This window comes from Pipistrellus hanaki (genome assembly GCF_964339955.1).
Source record: "Pipistrellus hanaki genome assembly, chromosome: 2".
NCBI lineage: Eukaryota > Metazoa > Chordata > Mammalia > Chiroptera > Vespertilionidae > Pipistrellus > Pipistrellus hanaki.
Window position 1 is genome coordinate 56,104 of NC_140504.1, and position 6,839 is coordinate 62,942.

At 61.4% G+C, this 6,839-nt stretch overlaps 2 pseudogenes across 2 annotated transcripts; one reads left to right on the top strand and one right to left on the bottom strand.

Annotated features, from left to right (window-relative positions):
- The first annotated feature begins 565 nt into the window (after nt 1-565).
- LOC311617490 (tumor necrosis factor alpha-induced protein 2-like) lies at nt 566-6,510 on the top strand (annotated as a pseudogene). Its single transcript, XR_014797108.1, has 9 exons — nt 566-814; nt 959-1,081; nt 1,228-1,328; nt 2,287-2,385; nt 2,878-2,986; nt 3,798-3,920; nt 4,145-4,289; nt 4,459-4,580; nt 6,459-6,510. The product of XR_014797108.1 is annotated as a tumor necrosis factor alpha-induced protein 2-like (transcript).
- LOC311616819 (large ribosomal subunit protein eL22-like) lies at nt 1,598-2,209 on the bottom strand (annotated as a pseudogene). Its single transcript has one exon. The product of its transcript is annotated as a large ribosomal subunit protein eL22-like (transcript).
- Nucleotides 6,511-6,839: the final 329 nt, after the last annotated feature.

A 6,839-nucleotide genomic window follows, 5' to 3' on the forward strand; every position in this document is an offset into this window, starting at 1 on the left:
GGAGGGGGCCCAGGCTGGGGTGCAAGGGAGTGGGAGGGGTGGCAGGTCCAGGCTGCTGCTGGCGAGAGCGGGTAGCTGTGTCAGAGGGGAGATGGGGTTTGATTTGCAGGAGGCGGCCAGCAGGTTCTGCCTGCCGGTGGACAGGGCGGAAGCAGGAGCCTGGGAGGGGGCTGTGGCAGTGAGCTGGGGAGAGAAGGGGTGGCTGGGCTGGGTGGCTGGAGGCTGATGGAGGCAGGGCGGGGGGCAGGGGTGGCGATGTTTTGGAGCCTGAGTGGATGAGAGAGTAAAAGGCACGGTGATGCTGAAACCAGTTTGGCTCAGTGGTAGAGCGTCGGTCTGCGAACTGAAAGGTCCCGGGCTCAATTCCAGTCAGGGGCATGTACATTGGGTAGGGGGTGTGCAAGAGGCAGCTGGTCGATGTTTCTTTCTCATCGACATTTCTAGCTCTCTAGCTCTCTCCCTTCTTCTCTGTAAAAAATCAATAAAATATATTTAAAAGAAAGAAAAAAAAGGCACGGTGATGCCAAGGCTTTTTCCTGGAACAGAGAGAGGATCCGTCATCGGAGACGCAGAGGCCGGGATGGGTCATGGGGTCACACGGTGGTGCTCGGGGCAGTGGAGAGCAGGCGGGGAGGAGGCTCTCAGCTCAGGATGGAGCTGGGCGGGCTGTCTCCTCACGCCAGCCCCCTCTGCCCTCAGCGACATCATCAACAGCTCCTCGCTGGCAGGTGAGCTGCAGCAGCTCAACCTGGGCAGCCTCCTGCCCCCCAAGCAGATCCGGCTGCTGGAGGCCACGTTCCTGTCCAACGAGGTGGTGAGTCCGCGAGGGCGCCAGCGCCAGGCCGGGAGGGGCAGGAAGGAAGCGGGGCGGACGGGACACCGGGAACCCGACAGGGCTCCCCGGGGGCAGGGCTGATGGGTTCCTGGCGACCTTGACATGACTCACCCCTGCCCCCAGACCAGCGTGAAGGAGCTGATGACCCGAGCCCTGGACCTGGAGTCGCAGCGCTGGGCCCGGGATGTGGCTCCCCAGAGGCTGAACGGCCACTGCCACAGCGAGCTTGCCATTGACATCATCCAGGTGGCACAGCCCGCCCGCGCCCGCAGCCCACCGTCCGTCCCTGACGCGCACACGTGCCGCCTCCGAGCCCGCCCCGTTCCCAGCGTGCCCCCCCCCCCCCGCCCTGGTCCAGGTGGGCCCCTGCTCAGCTTACCCGCTCCCTGCAGATCATCTCCCAGGGCACGGCCAAGGCGGAGAGCATCACGCTGGACCTGGGCAAGCAGATCAAGAGCATGCTGCTGGCGGAGCTGGCTGCGTTTCTGAGGAGGTGGGTGTGTGCAGGCATGCCCAGAGGGCCTGCAGCCTCCGCCCTGTGCCAGGTTTGGGTGCAGGCTAGATTGGTGCCCCTAGGGTGTCTGTCCTTCTGGGCAGGAGCCCTCCCCCCTGCCCTGGGCCCCGAGGCCCCCATCCTACTGGCACAGCTCCCAGCAGAGCACCCTCAGCTGCAAGGGGGTGCCCCTGAGGGACGGAGACCCTGGGCTCCCCTTCAGTGACAGCCTAGTCTCCACCCCCAACTCCTGGCTGCCTCCCTCCCACTTTTTTTTTTTTTGGTTCCCAAGTTTTATTCAAGAACTCATACAAAATTTGCCAGATAAATGAGCTTTAATCCTCATCTTCCTCCTCCTCTTCATCCTGGTTTATCTGAAAGTAACGCAATTTGTAACTCTTTGCTGTTAGCAACTATGCACAACCAGTCCTATAGGTTATTCTTCTCCAGATATTTTTTGGTGAGATATTTCAAATACCTTTAGGAAAAAGGCACCTCAAACGTTATTAGTGATCTTACTCTTGCTTCTTTCAATGGTTACAACCCCTCCGCCGAGATTCTCAGCTTTTCTGTTCACTTTGATTCTCTCCTGAAGAAACTGCTCAAAGTTGGCTGTGTCCATGATTCCATCTTCTGCGGGGTGGGTACATCCAGCGTAAACTGCAGAACCTGCTTCCTTTTTTTTACCCCTTTGCCACAAGCTTTTTCACGGGAGCCATGGCGGCCACAGAGCAGAAACCTCCCCACTTCTGAGGACCCCTCCGTTTACCCACGGCCCCCTCCAGTCTCCCAGAGCTCGGCGGCCCCCTGCCCGGGAGCTGGGCAGGACCGCGGGATGCCGGGGGCCAGCCGCTGCCCTAAGCCGAGGGGCCACCCTGGGAGAGGCGCCGTGACCCCGGGCACTGCTCCTGTCCGGTGTTTGTGCTGGTCCCGCAAGCGCCCCTTCCTGTCTCATCAGCTACCAGCGGGCCTTTGATGACTTTCTGGAGAGGTGCAAACAGCTGAGAAATTACAGGGCCAATGTCATGGCCAACATCAACAATTGCCTGACCTTCCAGTGAGAGGGTGAGGCTGGGAGGCCAGGCAGGGGTGGGAGCAGAGCACCAGCCTGCCTGCTGGAGGGAAGGGCTGCTGGGAGGCAGAGGAGAGTGCGGAGGGGGAGTGAGGTGAGGGGGGCGGGAGAGCGAGGCCACAGCGGCTTAAGCACAGCCGCGGAGTAGGCGAGGAAGGCTGTGGACCTGAGCGGCCTGCCCCGCGGGAGCGCTCCGGGGGGGCTCGCCTCGGGCACAGGTCCGCGGTGATGGTGTCCTTGGAACACCGGGCAGCGATTCCGCCCATTGAGCAGCTCCCACACCTCAGTCAGGAAGAGGATGTGGGGCGGGGGCGGGGATGAGCAGACTGGGCCTGCCCGGGGTTATAATGGGGTGACTGGGACTGCGGGTTCCAGAGGGAGGAGGTGATTAGGAAGACTGGCCTCGGGCTCACCGGCTCTGGTTTGGGCCGTGGGCCAGCAGGGCCGGCGTGACCTCCCCACCCCATGTCCTCCCAGGATCTCCATAGAGAAGTGGCAGGCGCCCCAGGACCCCCTGCGCCCCCTGAATGAACTCAAGAGCCACGGCTTTGACACCCTGCTCCAGGGCCTGTTCTCGGACCTGAAGGTAGCTCGCCCGCCCGGGGCCACCGGGGGGTGGCCTGCCAGGGGGTGGGCGAGTGGCAGGGGCCAGGCTGCCATGTGGGAGGCACGGTGTGGGGCTGGGTGTGGAGAGGCTGGTGAGCCCGAGCCCGAGCCCGAGCCCTCACCCCCACCACCTTGGCTGGGGCTCGGCCTCAGAGGGGCCTCCCTGGGCTGGGAGGACACAGAAAAGCTTCAGCGGCCCCCTAGTCCCCAAGTTTGCGCACACTCCCCCCAACCCCCCCGCCCGTCCCCACCTGTCCCCATGCCGAACTCCAGCAGTGATGCTCAGAGCCTCTGGCAGCCGCCGCCACACCATGTCCGCCGGGCCAAGAAGCCCCCAGAAAGGCCTTGTTCCTTAGCAGAGGGCTCGGGTCCCCGGAGAGGAGCAGGAGGGGCCCCTGCCCGCCCGCCGTGTACCCAGCGACAGGGTGGGAGGCTATGGGTGGCCAGCTGGTGGTGAGGCCGCACTGTGACCCGGGTGACCAGTCAAGCGCGGCCTTGTTTACGCAGGAATTTATTTATTTAGGTCGGGGTGGCGGGGGGGAGGAGAAAAGGCCTCAGCAGGCAGACTGCGCTGCAGGAGCCCCAGCGGGGGCGTCCTGGGGGAAGGGTACACAGACCCCCTTCCACTCCCTGCCGGTGACCTGAGTCCCGCCCTGGGTCCCGCCAACTCTCGGGTCCCCTGGCCCCCGGGCCACCCTGCGTGTCAGTGAGCATGTGAGCGTGTGAGCGTGTGTGCGGCTGGCAGCCTTTCCTGCAGGGCGGGCAGACATCCTGCCTTCCTCCCGGTACAGCTGCTGTTCAAGAGGCTCACGCAGACCTGCTGGGCGGCCGTGGCGTAGACTCTGGAGGAAGTCGTGTCCATCGTGGAGGCCCGGCTGCCCGAGTTCTCGGAACTGTCGGAGTGTTTCCAGGAGGTGAGCTCCCGCGGGGCGGGAGGTGGGGGCTGGTCCGGCGGCCGCGCAGCCGGGCACGCAGCTAACAGGCCTGCGCGCCAAGTGGCACGCCCACAGGCATGCACGCACTCCTTGGCCCTGACATCCGTGCTCCCTGAACTCCGACCCGGGGCTGCTGGCTCTGCAGGGAGGGCGTGGCTCCATGGGGAGGGCTCACGGCCCTGCCTCTGCCCCTGGACGCCCAGGAGCTCATGGAGCTGGTCCACGTGCACCTGGTGAAGGAGTACATCGTGCGGCTCAACAAGCGGTGCCTGGTCCTCAAGACCGCGGAGCAGCAGCAGCAGCTGGCCGGGCAGGTCCTGGCCAACACCAACCATCTGCACTCAGCACGTAAGCACTGACCCCCCAAATCCCCCCTCCATCCCCCCTCATACCCCCCCCCAACGGGCTGCCCTTGCCCCCTGGGCCTCTCCAAGCTCAGTGCTCTGGCATGACCCCCGCTGGGCCCGGGGCCCTTCTGGAGCTGGACAGCTCCCTCCAACCAGGCCTGTGCCCGCAGGGCTCCCCGGCCACCTGGCTGCAGCCCGCCCTCTCGACGCTCGCCGAGATCATCCACTTGCAGGACCCCAGTGCCATCAAGATTGAGGTGGCCACTTACGCCACCCTGTACCCTGACTTCAGGTGAGACAGGGCTGCACAGGACCTGGGCAGTCAGTATGGCCCTGCCAGTCCCGGCTGCAGCCAAGCCCCTCTGGGGCGGGCCCTCCAGTACTGGCCACGCAACGCAGTCCTGGCTGTGGACCTCGCTGAGGCTGGGACTGTGCCGGCTCCCGGGCGAGGTCTTATAGCGGCTCATCCCTACCAGGCTGATGCTTTCCTTTTTGTCGTCGTTAAACATATATTTCTACTGACTTCAGAGAGGAAGGGAGAGGGAGAGAGAGAGAGAGACACAGAAGCATTACTGATGGGAGAGAATCACTGAGCAACTGCCTCCTGCATGCCCCCTCCTGGGGATCAAGCCCACAACCTGGGCACATGCCTCTGTTCCAGAGTGGAGGCTGCCTGAGGATCTTATGAGCAAGGAAATGGGATTTTGGGCTGAGTCCTCCGACATGGAAGAGGAAGTTTGAAGGGGCCCTGAGTTGGATTGCTGTCTCAGTCTAGTGCAGCCCCTGGCCGATCCACTGCACTCATCCACCTAGCCACCCGCCTACACATGCACCCATTTATTCACCCACTCACCCATCCAAGCAGCATCTCCCCATCTCATCTAACCACCCAGCTAGCTGTCCCGCTGTCTACTCACCCACCATCCACATCTAGCCTTCTAGCCATCCATTCATCTACATATCCACCATCTATCCATTCATGCATCCATATTATCCATCCAACTCTGCATCTCTCCATTCACTTACCCACCCATCTACCCCTCAGCCATCCACCCACTCACTTATTCATCCTTCCATCTATCCATCCATCTATCCATTCACTTACCCATCCATTCACTTACCCACCCATCCACCCCTCAGCCATCCACCCACTCACTCATCCATCCTTCCATCTATCCATCCATCTATCCATTCACTTACCCATCCATTCACTTACCCATCCATTCACTTACCCACCCATCCACCCCTCAGCCATCCACCCACTCACTCATCCATCCTTCCATCTATCCATCCATCTATCCATTCACTTACCCATCCATTCACTTACCCACCCATCCACCCCTCAGCCATCCACCCACTCACTCATTCATCCTTCCATCTATCCATCCATCTATCCATTCACTTACCCATCCACTCCTCACCCACTCACTCATCCATTCATCCTTCCATCCATCCATCCATCCATCCATTCATCCTTCCTTCCATCCATCCATTCACTTACCCATCCATCCACTCCTCAGCCATCCATCCACTCACTAATCCATCCTTCCTTCCTTCCATCCATCCATCCATCCATCCATTCATCAATCCATCAATCCATCTACCCATTCATTCATCCATTTATCCACTCTTTCATCCATACATTCACCCACCTATTTATCCATCCTTCCATCCACCCACCATCCCTCCCACAGTTACCAGTGGTCTTAGGTGCCAGGCTCTGCTCTAGGTACCAGGATGCAATGATGTGCAAGATGGAGCAGGCCTCAGCCCTCCCTCAGGTGGCTTACAGTCTGCTGAGGGCTCACAGTAATGAATGATCAGGCAGAGGAACACGCGTGCAAGTTGTACAGATGATGTGACCGGCAGGAGGTGCTGACTGGAGGGTGGGAAAGCCTCTTTGGGGAGGTGACATTGTAGCTGAGGCTTAAAGCTGAGAGGAGCTGTCACCTCAGAGCGGTGGAGGAGACTCCAGCAGGGACAGCCGGTGAAAGGCCTGAGGAGGCAGGAGCTGGGTGCCCGTGGGGGCTTGGCAGCCATGCTGTTGGGCTCAGTGGGAGGAAGAGGCGGAGCTGCTTGGCGCTGTGGCTCAGGCTGGGAGACTGGAGAGGGGAGGGTGTGAGCAGGGGCGTAGGTGACCTGCTGGACTGATGGGACTTCCTCCTGCCAGCAAAGACCACCTGAGCGCCATCCTGGCCATCAAGGAGAACCTGTCAAGCAGTCACGGGGGTCTACGAGTCGCCCAAGTCGCTGTTTTCACTAATAAAGGTTGGTTAGCTTTTCCTGTGGACGGACCTGCTATGAGCCCGCGAGCTTCGGACACACCCCACTTGGAGCCAGTCACCCACTTTGTTTCCAGCCCTACCCGGCCTCAGGCCTGCTGCTGCTGCTGCCCGTCCCTGGCCCTGGGCAGACCCAGGGCAGTTGGACCGCACGGGTCCCAGTTCCTTACCAGCCAGAGGCCACTCCTGAGAAGTGGCCGTTGATCGTCATGCACTAAAGGGGGCAGAGTGGCCAGGGGTAGGCGGCCTGGGTCACCTCCTCTCCAGGG